The sequence below is a fragment of the Ceratotherium simum genome, chromosome 3 (assembly GCF_057802395.1).
Source record: "Ceratotherium simum simum isolate JZ-2026a chromosome 3, ASM5780239v1, whole genome shotgun sequence".
NCBI classification, from domain to species: Eukaryota; Metazoa; Chordata; class Mammalia; order Perissodactyla; family Rhinocerotidae; genus Ceratotherium; species Ceratotherium simum.
The window spans coordinates 30,798,817-30,811,189 of record NC_141902.1 but is presented as its reverse complement, the minus strand read 5'-3'; the positions used below and the strand labels follow the sequence as shown (position 1 = coordinate 30,811,189).

The 12,373-nt window shown below is 40.5% G+C and overlaps 1 pseudogene; it reads right to left on the bottom strand.

Moving 5' to 3' along the window:
• Positions 1-2,771: 2,771 nt before the first annotated feature.
• LOC101398476 (olfactory receptor 4F3/4F16/4F29-like) lies at positions 2,772-3,713 on the bottom strand (annotated as a pseudogene).
• Between the last annotated feature and the right edge of the window lie 8,660 nt (positions 3,714-12,373).

The following is a 12,373-nucleotide window of genomic DNA, read 5'->3' as shown; positions in this document are numbered from 1 at the left end:
TGAACCTCGCAGCTTTATGTGAGGCTGTATTTCTGTAGTTGAAAAATCTTTTACTCTCATTGTGTTAATGTGAAATGTTTTCCTACTTCAAGGAGGTATTAATAAGTTTTATTCAAAGCCTCAAAAATAAAGAGGCTCTGTAAGACTTGGTTTATAGATATTAATAAGTGTTGGCATGAATCTGATATACCCCGTACTCCAAAAAGTTTTAAAAACTGAACTTCTACTATTTTAAATGTGCTAGTTTTTCAGAAAAAAATTCCCATAGAAATTACTGGCTCCAAGGCATTTTTATATGGGAATCCAAATTCACATAATCAAAATAAATTCTTGGACAATTCAGACTGATTTGATAATATTTGTTATAAAACACCTATTTGTGTTTTATAACACAACCTTCTCCTTGACCTTTCCAGTGTGCTATGTAAAAGAAACATTTAAAAATGGCAGAAATGTAAAATTATGTGTTCAGTTAATTTGAGTTATACGTCTGACAATTCTGTAGCGTAGCCACTGAAACATAAAGTCTAATATCCTAAACAATTTTAAGACCTTGGTTTAGTGTTAAGTACAGTAATTAGTGGATATTCTTTGGATAATTTAAAAATAGGATTGAATATTGAAACACTGGTCACTGGTGTGTGTGTGCACGTGTATGTGTTTGTGTGTGTGTATGTGTGACTTTACTTATATCTTTATAAAGTATCTGTATCTTTTGATCAAGGTAAAAACATGTTCATTTTTGCTCTGTTAAGAATAATATTCGCTGCCTATAATAAAGTGTAAGTAGGATGTGCGTGTCTGTTGGGGGTTATATGTAGTGTGCTCATGGGCTTTGCTGGTTTACTAAAATGACTGATCCTGACAGGCAATTCTCAATTACTGTCAAGAACTCTCAGTGAAATAGAAATTAGTTATGTTGATTAAAAGTCATAATATGGGTGACTAAGACTGTACTAGAAGTAACGACCAAAAATATTACAGATTATGCAAGTAATAGGATCTGGTTTTGTTTATCAAGGAAAAAAAGGTACACTTACCTTAAGATAAAATGTTATTCCAGAATGTGATAGAGGCTAGTAAAGACAAAAGTGAATGGGTATAGAAAGCTGTAGATGGTTTTCAGGAAGTGTAGTCTATTTGCTTCAGTGATGTATATAACTTCAAATAATGAGTCTAAAAAGAAACAAAGACATATTGTTAAAATTTAGGCAAAGTTTGCACAGCTCAGCTTTGATGGGCTTATTTAAATAAACTTACAAATGCTTTACTATCAAATAATATATTAAAGGAAGAGTAAAATCTGGTTTTATCTGTTAGAAGGACATAAGAAATTTATCTTGGTGTCTTCATTCTGCTCTTAACTAGAAACACTACATTTAATTCTCTAGCTTCTGTGTAATTTTCTTAGTAAACAGAGAATTTGTAGCTCACAAAGTAAACAGATGATTTTAACAGAAGAGAAAAGGAAAGAAAAAAAGAAAATTTCATAAAAAGTAGATATTGTTATAAGAAACTTTGATTCAGTTCTTTATGGGGATGGGCAGGGCATATACTGCAATGCGTCTTGTATTCCTTACTGTGGGTCACTGTCAAAAATTGTGAAAGCCACCACTCTAAGTGACTCTACCTTTCCATTTAGCTATTCTCCCCTCACTCACACTGCACAGCTGAGGTCTTACGGCCAAAAAAACAGGTTCTTCAAGACATGAAATCTGTGGAGAAGGCAATTTATAATAATTATAGTAGAGCAATTTAAAAGGGACAGCAGTAATGTATGGTGAGGGATGTTAACGAGACTTATTGTGGTGATCCATTTTGCAATATGTACAAATATTGCATTATTATGTTGTATAATTGAAACTAACATAATATATCAATTATAGCTCAATGAGAAAAGAGAAGAAAAATAAATGATTAAAGGGGACAGCAGTAAGGTAAATTAGAAGTAGATAGAACAGTAAGTGAAGGGAAGTGGGAAAAGAAGGAGGAATGCTGGGACAGAAGAAGGAGAAGGATGGGAGCCTGAAGAAGGAGAGGGAAAGGAGGAAAATGACCTCCTAGCCCAGAGACCACAAGTGGCTGAGGAAAAATGATGAGGAAGAAATAAGAGGAGAAGGACAATGAAAATTTAATGGGTTTGAGTAGCACAATGGTAATCAGGGAGAAAAATCCTGGTGTTTTCCCAGTTCTTTGTGTGCCAAGAACAGCTCACATGGCTTCTACCAAGAGATGCGCACCGAGTGGGCTCCTGTATGCGTGTTCTCAAACACTCTGTGTGTGTGCTCTCAAAGATTCTGCCCTCTTACACAGCCATGGCACAGACCCAAAGGAGGGGTAGAATGTGAGCAAGCTGCACCATAAAATACAAGACTCAGTTCAATCCTCCCTTAGCAAATCCCCACTGACTGCTGAATTCCTGCCTGTGAGACAAATGCCTGTAATAAAAGAGAGGGAGAGTTCTCCCGGTTCTGAAGGCCTTAAAAAAGCCTGCCCTCTTTTGTATTTCTAACAATTACTTCATATACATATTATTACTTAGGAACTGGGGCTCAAGATTACTATAATTTTTGATTATAAATACTTCATACGTAACATCATCTCTCTTTTCAGAAGTGAACATCCCTCCCTCCTAGGTGAAAGACAAGATAGACTCAGTATCAGTGTGTATAATCACAACAAGGTAGGACAAAGAAAATTTTCTCTCTGAGTTAGATTATCAATAATGAACTTCAGTAATCAACAAGGGCTCTTCACAATACAGACTTCGCTTATGAGATCTTCCTGTAGTTCACTAGCTGTCTGCACACTCTCCTCATTGCCACCTTCATTTCTTGATTTCTGAATGTGTAAATGAAAGGATTCAGGAAAGGAGTGAGAACTGCATAAAAGATGGCCAGAAACTTATCCAGGTGTATAGAGAGAGATGGCCATGTATAGACAAATTTCAAAGGACCAAAGAACAGGACTACCACAGTGATGTGAGCTCACAGTGTAGACAGAGCCTTGGATGAACCAGCTGAATAGTGTTTCTGAACAGTGAGAATGATGATGGTAGAGGAAATGATCAGAATGAAGAAGGAACCAATAGAGATGAACCCACTGTTGGCTGTGACCATGAACTCTAGTCAGTCGGTGTCTGTGCCGGCAAGTTTGAAGAACCAAGGAAGGTTACAGTAAAAGCTGTCCAACACATTAAGACCACAGAAGGGCAAATTCACCACAAAAGCCAATTGAACTATGGAGTGGATAAGCCCAGTTATCCAGGGATCCTCTAAAAAGAAGAAGCACATTTTGGGGCTCATGATGGTCAGATAGTGGAGAGGCTTACATATGGCAACATATCTGTCAAAGGCCATGGCTATGAGCAGCACCATCCCCACATCACCAATGATGTGGATGAAGAACTGAGTGATGCAGCCACTAAAGGAGATGACTCTATGCTTTCTGAAAAGGTCATAAATCATCTTGGGAGAGCTGACAGAAGAAACTCCCAGGTCAATGAAGGAGAGGTTGGCCAACAGAAAGTACGTGGGGGAGTGTAAGTGAGGGTCAGAGGTCACAGTGAGCATAATGAGGGAGTTTCCCATCACGCTTGCCACATAAAACGTGGAGAAGACAAAGAGGAGAACTTAGATCTCTCGGAAATTGGTGAGTCCCAGGAGCACAAACTCTGACACCACAGAACGATTTGCTCCATCCATTAGCTCTGTCAGTATGGCTCCCTAAAAATGTAAATTATGATAATAATGTTAATAATTAGGAGAGAGGTCAGAGTTGTGAAAGGTTATTTCCTTTTGAGCATTAAAACTGAACTAATACACTCATGGCCTCTGAAATGGGATAACAGAGAAATTGGTGGCTGTCATGTGGAGCTGTTCTCTAACATCAAGTGGTCTCTGCATTTAATACCCTCTGCTTCCTCCCAGGGCTGATGACATGATAGTACTCATGAGATACAAAATGGTCAACATGAGTAATAGAATTTCAACCTCAAACCTTTTGATTTTTGGTTCAAAACTAATATGATCTGGCCCCTGTCACATGGAACTAATCACTATTGCAATCCCTTCCAAGCTTATAAACCTTTATCAGAGAGACGGAAACTTCTGCTCTTCCTGTCCAGGCCCCACCTCTGGGAACATATTCATTTTAAATGTTTCTTAAATATTTACCACGTCTATGAAGTTTTACTTATTATTAGTAGGATTTATTATTACTAGCACAATCACCAAAATTCCTCTGTGTTTAATACCCCTTTGCTTCCTCCCAGTGTAGATGCTATGATGTTCGTCATGAGATACAATATTGGTCAACATGGTTAATATGAATACAACCCCAAATGCTTTTTTTTTTTTTAAATTTTTTGTTTATTGCAGTAACATTGGTTTATAACATTGTATAAATTTCAGGTGTACATCATTATACTTCTATTTCTGCATAGATTACATCATGTTCACCACCCAAATACTAATTACAACCCATCACCACACACATGTGCCGAATTATCCCTTTCGCCCTCCTCCCTCCCCCCTTCCCCTCTGGTAACCACCAATCCAATCTCTGTCTCTATGTGTTTGTTTATTGTTGTTATTATCTACTACTTAATGAAGGAAATCATACGGTATTTGACCTTCTCCCTCTGACTTATTTCATTTTGCATAATACCTTCAATGTCCATCCATATTGTCTTAAATTTATGGAGACTTGTTTTGTGGCCTAATATGTGATCAATCCTGGAGAATGTTCCATGTGCATTTGAAAAGAACGTGTATTCTTTGGTTTTTGGGTGGAATTCTCTGTATATATCTACTAGGTCCATCTGTTCTAGTATGTGATTTAAGGCCAATGTTTCCTTATTGATCTTCTGATTGGATGATCTATCCATTGGTGTAAGTGGAGTGTTAAAGTTCCCTACTATTATTGTGTTACTGTCTATTTCTGTTTTTATGTCTGTTAATAATTGCTTTATATATTTAGGTGCACCTACATTGGGTGCATAGATATTTACAAGTGTCACATCCTCTTGTTGGATTGTTCCCTTGATCATTATGTAATGCCCTTCTTTGTCTCTTTTTACAGTTTTTGTTTTAAAGTCTATTTTGTCTGATATGAGTACTGCTACCCCAGCTTTCTTTTCATTGCCATTTGCATGGAGTATCTTTTCCCATCCCTTCACTTTCAGTTTGTGAGTGTCTTTAGGTCTGAAGTGTGTCTCTTGTATGCAGCATATATATGGGTCTTGTTTTTTTATCCAGTCAGCCACCCTATGCCTTTTAATTGGAGCATTTAGTCCATTGACGTTTAAAGTAGCTATTGATAAGTATGTACTTACTGCCATTTTTTAACTTTTTGTTTCTCAGTGTTTTAGTAGTCCTTCTCTGTTCCTTTTGTTTTCTATACAGCATTGATGGTCTCTTTAGTTTGACCTCTGTCCGAAAGCTCTACTCTTTAACTCCCCTCGTCCCTCCTTTTATGCTTTTGATATCATATCTAACCTCTTTTTTGTGTATTTGAATCCATTACCCTCTTATCATGGAAATAGATAATTTTTCCTATTTGTGGTCTTCTCTTTTCCCCTTAAATCAGTCCCTTTAACATTTCTTGTCGCACTGGTTTCTTGGTGACAAACTCCATTAATTTTTGCTTGTCTGGGAAATTTTTGATCTCTCCTTCCATTTTGAATGATAAATGGGTAGAGTATTCTTGGCTGTAAGTTTTTTCCTTTTAGCACTTTAAATATATCTTGCCACTCTCTTCTAGCCTGTAAGGTTTCTGCTGAGAAGTCAGCTGATAGCCTTATGGAGTTTCCTTTGTATGTAACTTGACTTTCTCTTGTGGCTTTTAGGATTCTCTCTTTATCTTTAATTCTGGACATTTTGATTATGATGTGTCTTGGTGTGGGCCTCTTCGGGTTTATCTTGTTTGGGGCTCTCTGTGCTTCCTGTACCTGGATGTCTGTTTCCTTCCTTAGGTTAGGGAAGTTTTCATCTATTATTTCTTGAAACAGATTCTCTGCCCCTTTGTCTCTCTCGTCTCCTTCCGGGACACCTATAGCATGGATGTTAGTGCGCTTGATGTTGTCCCAGAGGTCCCTTAGACTGTCCTCACTCTTTTTAATTCTTTTCTCTTTTACCTGTTCAGCTTGGGTAATTTCTTCTAGTTTTTCGTCCAGCTCACAGATCCGTTCTTCTGTATCCTCTACTCTGCTTTTGAGTCCCTCTAGTGAATTTTTCATTTCCAGTATTGTATTCTTCATTTCTGATTGGTTCTTTTTTATATCTTCCATTTCTTTGTTGACATTCTCACTGAGTTCATCTATTCTTCTCCCCAGATCAGTAAGCATCCTTAACACTCTTTGTTTGAACTCTCTGTCAGGTAGGTTTCTCATTTCTGTTTCACTTAGTTCCTTTTCTGGGGTTTTGTCCTGTTCCCTTACTTGGAATGTATTCCTTTGTCTCCTCATTTTGCCTCTTTCCCTGTGCTTGTGTCTACGTATTAGGTAGGTCAGCTACGTCTTCTGCTCTTGGATAGGTGACTTTATGTAAGTGATGCCTTAGGAGGCTTCCAGTATGCTTCCCTCAGTTCTCAATGTTCCAGGGGTGGCCCCTATGTGGGCTACGTGTGTCCTTCTATTGTGGCCTGTTAGCTCTCCCTATAGGCGCCCAGGGAGGCTGAGTTATGCTCCTGGCCAGCTGTTGTAATGCTCAGCTGCTTGTATTTGTTGTGGGCCCTTCAGTCTCTTTATCAGGTGTGGGGAGCCCCAGCACAGTAGGCTGCAAGTTCTAATACCACATGTGTTGCAGTATTTCTTTTAAGTGAGTAGACCCCCAGCGTGGCAGGTTGTTAGGCTCAGGGCCTCACAATTGTTATAAGCCTCCAGCCTTTAGGTCTCTTGTCAGCTCTCTGAGCATTGCAGCTGGGTGGGGCTGGCCTCAGGCAATTTTTCAGGCTTTGGAAGGTGGGGCAGACCCCCTATGTGGGTCTTTGAGAAGCACAAGTCTTCTGCAGCTGACAAGGCCTGCCGCCCACAGGTCTACACACACAGTCAACACAGTCCTGTCCCCTGTGCGCGCCCTGACCTCCCGAAGCGGACCCACTCTCTCCACGGCGGGAACTCCACACACTCCACCACTGCCCCACACTCTCCACTGGCTCCTTGTGCACTCCCTGCCCCACTGAAGTCGGCTCAGTTGCCAGGCTGCAGAGAATCCATTCACCAATCTATGCAGGCCCACAAGTTGCCTGAGGGCTTGTTGTTAGGTGGGGCCAGTCTCTAGGGTAGGCTGCCTGTCCTGGCTGAGCTGGATTAAATCGGTGCTCTAGTGGGTGGGGCGACCCTGGGCTAGCAGGCCCCAGGGAGAACTCCAATGGTGTCTGTGTCAGCATGCCCACACCTGGCCACAACAATGGCCGCCGCCAATGTCCCAGTCCCTGGAGAGGTCTCACCTCTCACCGAGATGCACACAGGGCCTATTAGGTGAGTCTCTTTTCACCAAAGCACTGTCCACCTTTCTTCCTGGTGATTTTAGGTTGCTTTCTGAAACGGGTGAGTTTGTGCATGGGCACTTTAAGAGCCGGTTTTAATTTCTTTGTGAACCAGCATTTCTCGTGGTATTCCCCAATGTTTTAGTAGCAGGCAAAGTCAGATATTATGCCACTGGTCTCAATTGTGCTGGGTCCACAAAATGCTCCCAGTGGGGGCGCTCCCGGCTCAGGGCCCCACTCCTCCAGGGAGGCTGCGTACCTGTGGGCTGCTCCTGGGCCACCGTGAGGCGCTGCGGCTTGGGAAGGTGGCGTTTTTTCTCTCCAGAAGGGAGTCTCTGCCTCTTCTACCTCAGTTAGGATTGTCCGTTGTTGCAGGATTTCCTCTTATCTAGTTTTCACTTCTGTCTCAAGGGTAATTTTTCCACGAGTAGTTGTAAATTGGCTGTGTCTGTGGGAGGAGGTGAGTTCAGGGTCTGCCTATGCTGCCATCTTGAATTCCTCCCCCGCAAATGCTTTTGATTTTTGGTTCAAGACTAATATAGCCTGGCTTCAGTCACACAAAACTCTCCATCACTTCTCAACTATTCTATCCACTTCCAAGACTACAAGCCTTATTTTGGCAAAGACACTTCCTCCTGACTTGCTACCTCTGGAACATATTTATTGTCAAGGTTTATTAAATTTTAACTATATCTGTGAGGTCTTGCTTTTTATTACTAACATGTATTTTACTGTCTCTTGTATTTTACTAAACTGAGTACAGTTCTAATTCACCAAGTAGACTGTAAGCTTCTTGAATGCAGGTATCATGACTTATTCATATTTGGATTCCCTGAACCAATGAAAAAGTGGTCCACACAGAGGTGCAGGTCCATGAGTTGTCTGTTGCCAGTTTGCATCATGTTACATGCCAAAATGGAGAGTTAGTGTTTAAAAACTTCTCTAGAAATTTTACATCACAGCAAAACCCAAGTATATGAGTTAATATTTACTAAAATATCATTCCATGAAGGATTGGGAAAAAAAGCCTGTTTTTTCACCAAAGATAGTTTGAGAAGCACCAACTTAAAGTACTTAACACATGATCTGAGGAGCTTAAAACTATGAAGACCCTTCTGGTGCAGTGAAAAGCATTTTGTTCAACCTCTATGTAAGGATTTATTACATTATTTTGTAATTGCAGCTTTGTTTACATATAGTTCAGCCGCTGATGATTTGATATTGGGCAAGTTACTTAAATTCTTGAATCTCAGTTTGTCTATGAAATTGCAAGGAATAATATTAACTTAGAGTAATTAGTAGGGATAAAATAATTCAAATTTTGTAATTGTGTATTCAGTGTGTAGGTATTAATATATAAATATCCAGTAAATGTTAATTTCCCTTCCCTTTCTTTTATATGTCCATAATAGTGGTCAACACATGAGATAAGTGAATGAATAAGAATATAAAATGGTGTTGGCCAGCAGAGAACATCAAAATTTGATGTCTAAAAGATATTTCAATAATATACTATGATTATCTACTTCTACATAATAGATTATAATATTCACACTCTTTTAATGATAAAAATAAAAACCATCTTGTGTAGATTTAGTATATTAGCTTTCAAAACATATTGTATTTCTTTGTAGTATTTACTACAAATGTAATTCATTGATTTTTTTGTTTGTTCTGCTTCCAGATGAGACTGCTACTCCCATAAATTAAGGACCACATCTGTCTAGTTATCCAGTGTATCTCAAAGCTTAGAATCACACCAGGTACATACATAATATGTAAATATTTCAGGAAATAAATATTTGATGAAAGATAGAAGAGGATGTATTTGGATGTAAAAATACATGGAAACATGCCTAATGATATAATTAAGGAAGATAGGTAAAGAGACTGTGCATAGTTCCTAAGTGACAGAGTAAAATAGAAAATAAGGGACTATAAAAGTAAAGAAGATTTAGGGAAAAAGAAGAAATCAACAAGATTAAAGGGAAAATCTAAAAAGGACAAAGAAATTAGGAAAATACGTGTATAACAACATAAAAAGAAGGATAAAGCTTATTTTAAATTAAGTAAAGGTAGTTTATGAGGTATGATTTGCTTGATTTTCTGAGCCACACTTCAGAAAGTCTACATTTATAAATGAATTATAGTATTATATCTCCAGGTGTCTTCTAAGTGCTAAGGTTCTTGGGAGAGTTTCTCAATAAGCCTTTATCATCTACGCACATAGGCTGTGAATTTATTTGCCTTTTGGCTCTCCAATCCCCATCAACTAGAAAAGAACTGGGAATTTTAGGAAAAGTGAGTTTAAAGCAGAACAAGATATAAATATGGACTGTAGATGTACCAAAAGGATGAAAACATAGCCATTCAAATATCAAGGAATATATAGAGAGAAGTCAAGATGGCGGCGTAGGCGGGCTCTGATCTCACCTCCTCCAGCAGACACAGACAATTTACAACTAAGCTTGGAAAAATTACCCCGGAGAGAGAACTGAAAACTGGATATAAGGACCTCCTGCAACAAATGACATTCGTAATTGAGGTGGAAGAGACAGAAATTCCCTTCTGGAGAGAAAAAACACCACCTTCACAAGCCACAGTGCTTCACGGCTGCCAGGGAGCAGCCCAAAGGTATGCAGCTCTCCCTGGAGGAGCTGGGCCCTGAGCCGGGGAACATGAACGCTATAGGCATTTTTTTGGACCCAGCACAATTGTGATGAGTGGCATAATATCTGACTTTGCTGGCTACTAAAACACTGGAGAGTACCCCCAGAAAAGCTGGTGCACAAAGAAATTAAAACCAGCTCTTAAAGGGCCCACACACAAACTCACCCGTTGCAGAAAGCAACCTAAAATCAGCAGAAAGAAAGGTGCACAGCCCTTTAGCCTATCACCTGATAGGCTCTGAGTGCATCTCGGTGACAGGTGAGACCTCTCCAGGGACTGGGACATTGGTGGCAGCCATTGTTGTGACCTGGTGTGGACGTGATGACACAGACTCCAGCAGATGCCATTGGAATTCTCGCTGAGGCCTGCTAGCCCAGGGTCTGCCCCACCCACTAGAGCACCGATTTAATCCAGCTCAGCCAGGGCAGGCAGCCCACCCTAGGGACTGGCCCCACCCAACAACAAGTCCTCTGGCAACTTGTGGGGCTGCTGAGGGAGCTGCCTGGATTCTCCACAGCCTGGTGACTGGGTCTGCCTTTGTAGGTCAGGCTGTGTGCAATGAGTGGGTGGAGAGTGTGGGCTCCCGCCTTGGAGAGATGGGGTCCACTTCAGGACATTGGGGCATGCACATGGGGCAGGACTGTGTTGACTGTGTGTGTCGACCTGTAGGTGGTGGGGCTTGTCAGCTGCAGAAGACTTGTGCTTCTCAGCGACATCAGGGGTTGGCCCCACCTGCCAAAGCCTGAAACAATTGGGTGCTCCCATGCCTGAAGCCAGCCCCACATGGCTGCAATCCTTAAAGAGTTGACAAGGGACCTAAAGGCTAGAGGCTTATAGCAATTGTTAGCCCCTGAGCCTAACAACCTGCCACGCTGGGGGCCTACTCACTTAATAGAAATAAGGCAACAGGAATGTGCTTTTAGACCTTGCAACCAACTGTGCTGGGACACCCCACACCCAATAGAGACTGAAGGGCCCACAACAACTACAAGCAGCTGAGCATTACCACAGCTGGCCAGGGGCATAGTTCAGCCTCCCTGGGCACTATGGGAAGAACAACCCCGCCACAACAGAAGGACACACGTAGCCCACACAGGGGTCACTCCTGGAACATTAACTGGAGAGGAGAGGGAAGCACACTGTCAGGCCTCCTAAGGCATCACTTACAAAAGGTCAACTCTCTGAGAGCAGGAGACATAGCCGACCTACCTAATACATAGACACAAGCACAGGGAAAGAGGCAAAATGAGGAGGCAAAGGAATACATTCCAAGTAAGGGAACAGGACAAAACCCCAGAAAAGGAACTAAATGAAACAGAAATGAGCAACCTACATGACAGAGAGTTCAAACAAAGAGTGTTAAGGATACTCACTGATCTTGGGAGAAGAATGGATGAACTCAGTGAGAATGTCAAAAAAGAGATGGAAGATATAAAAAAGAACCAATCAGAAATGAAGAATATAATACTGGAAATGAAAAATTCACTAGAGGGACTCAAAAGCAGAGTAGAGGATACAGAAGAACGGATCTGTGAGCTAGATGAAAGACTAGAAGAAATCACCCAAGCAGAACAGATAAAAGAAAAAAGAATTAAAAAGAGTGAAGACAGTCTAAGGGACCTCTGGGACAACATCAAGTGCACTAACATCCGTGTTATAGATGTCCCAGAAGGAGAAGAGAGAGACAAAGGGGCAGAGAATCTATTTAAAGAAATAATAGCTGAAAACGAAGGAAACAGACATCCAAGTACAGGAAGCATAGAGAGCACCAAACAAGATAAACCCAAAGAGGCCCAGACCAAGACACATCATAAATAATTAAAATGTCCAGAATTAAAGATAAAGAGAGAATCCTAAAAGCTGCAAGAGAAAGACAGGTTACATACAAAGGAAACCCCATAAGGCTATCAGCTGACTTCTCAGCAGAAACCTTACAGGCTAGAAGAGAGTGGCAAGATATATTTAAATGCTAAAAGGAAAAAACGTACAGCCAAGAATACTCTACCTGGCAAAGTTATCATTCAAAATGGAAGGAGAGATAAAAAGTTTCCCAGACAAACAAAAATTAAAGGAGTTTGTCACCAAGAAAACAGCACTACAAGAAATGCTAAGCGGACTGATTTAAGGGGAAAAGAGAAGACCACAAATAGGAAAAATTATCTATTTCCATGATAAGAGGGTAATGGATACAAATACACAAAAAAAGAGGTTAGAA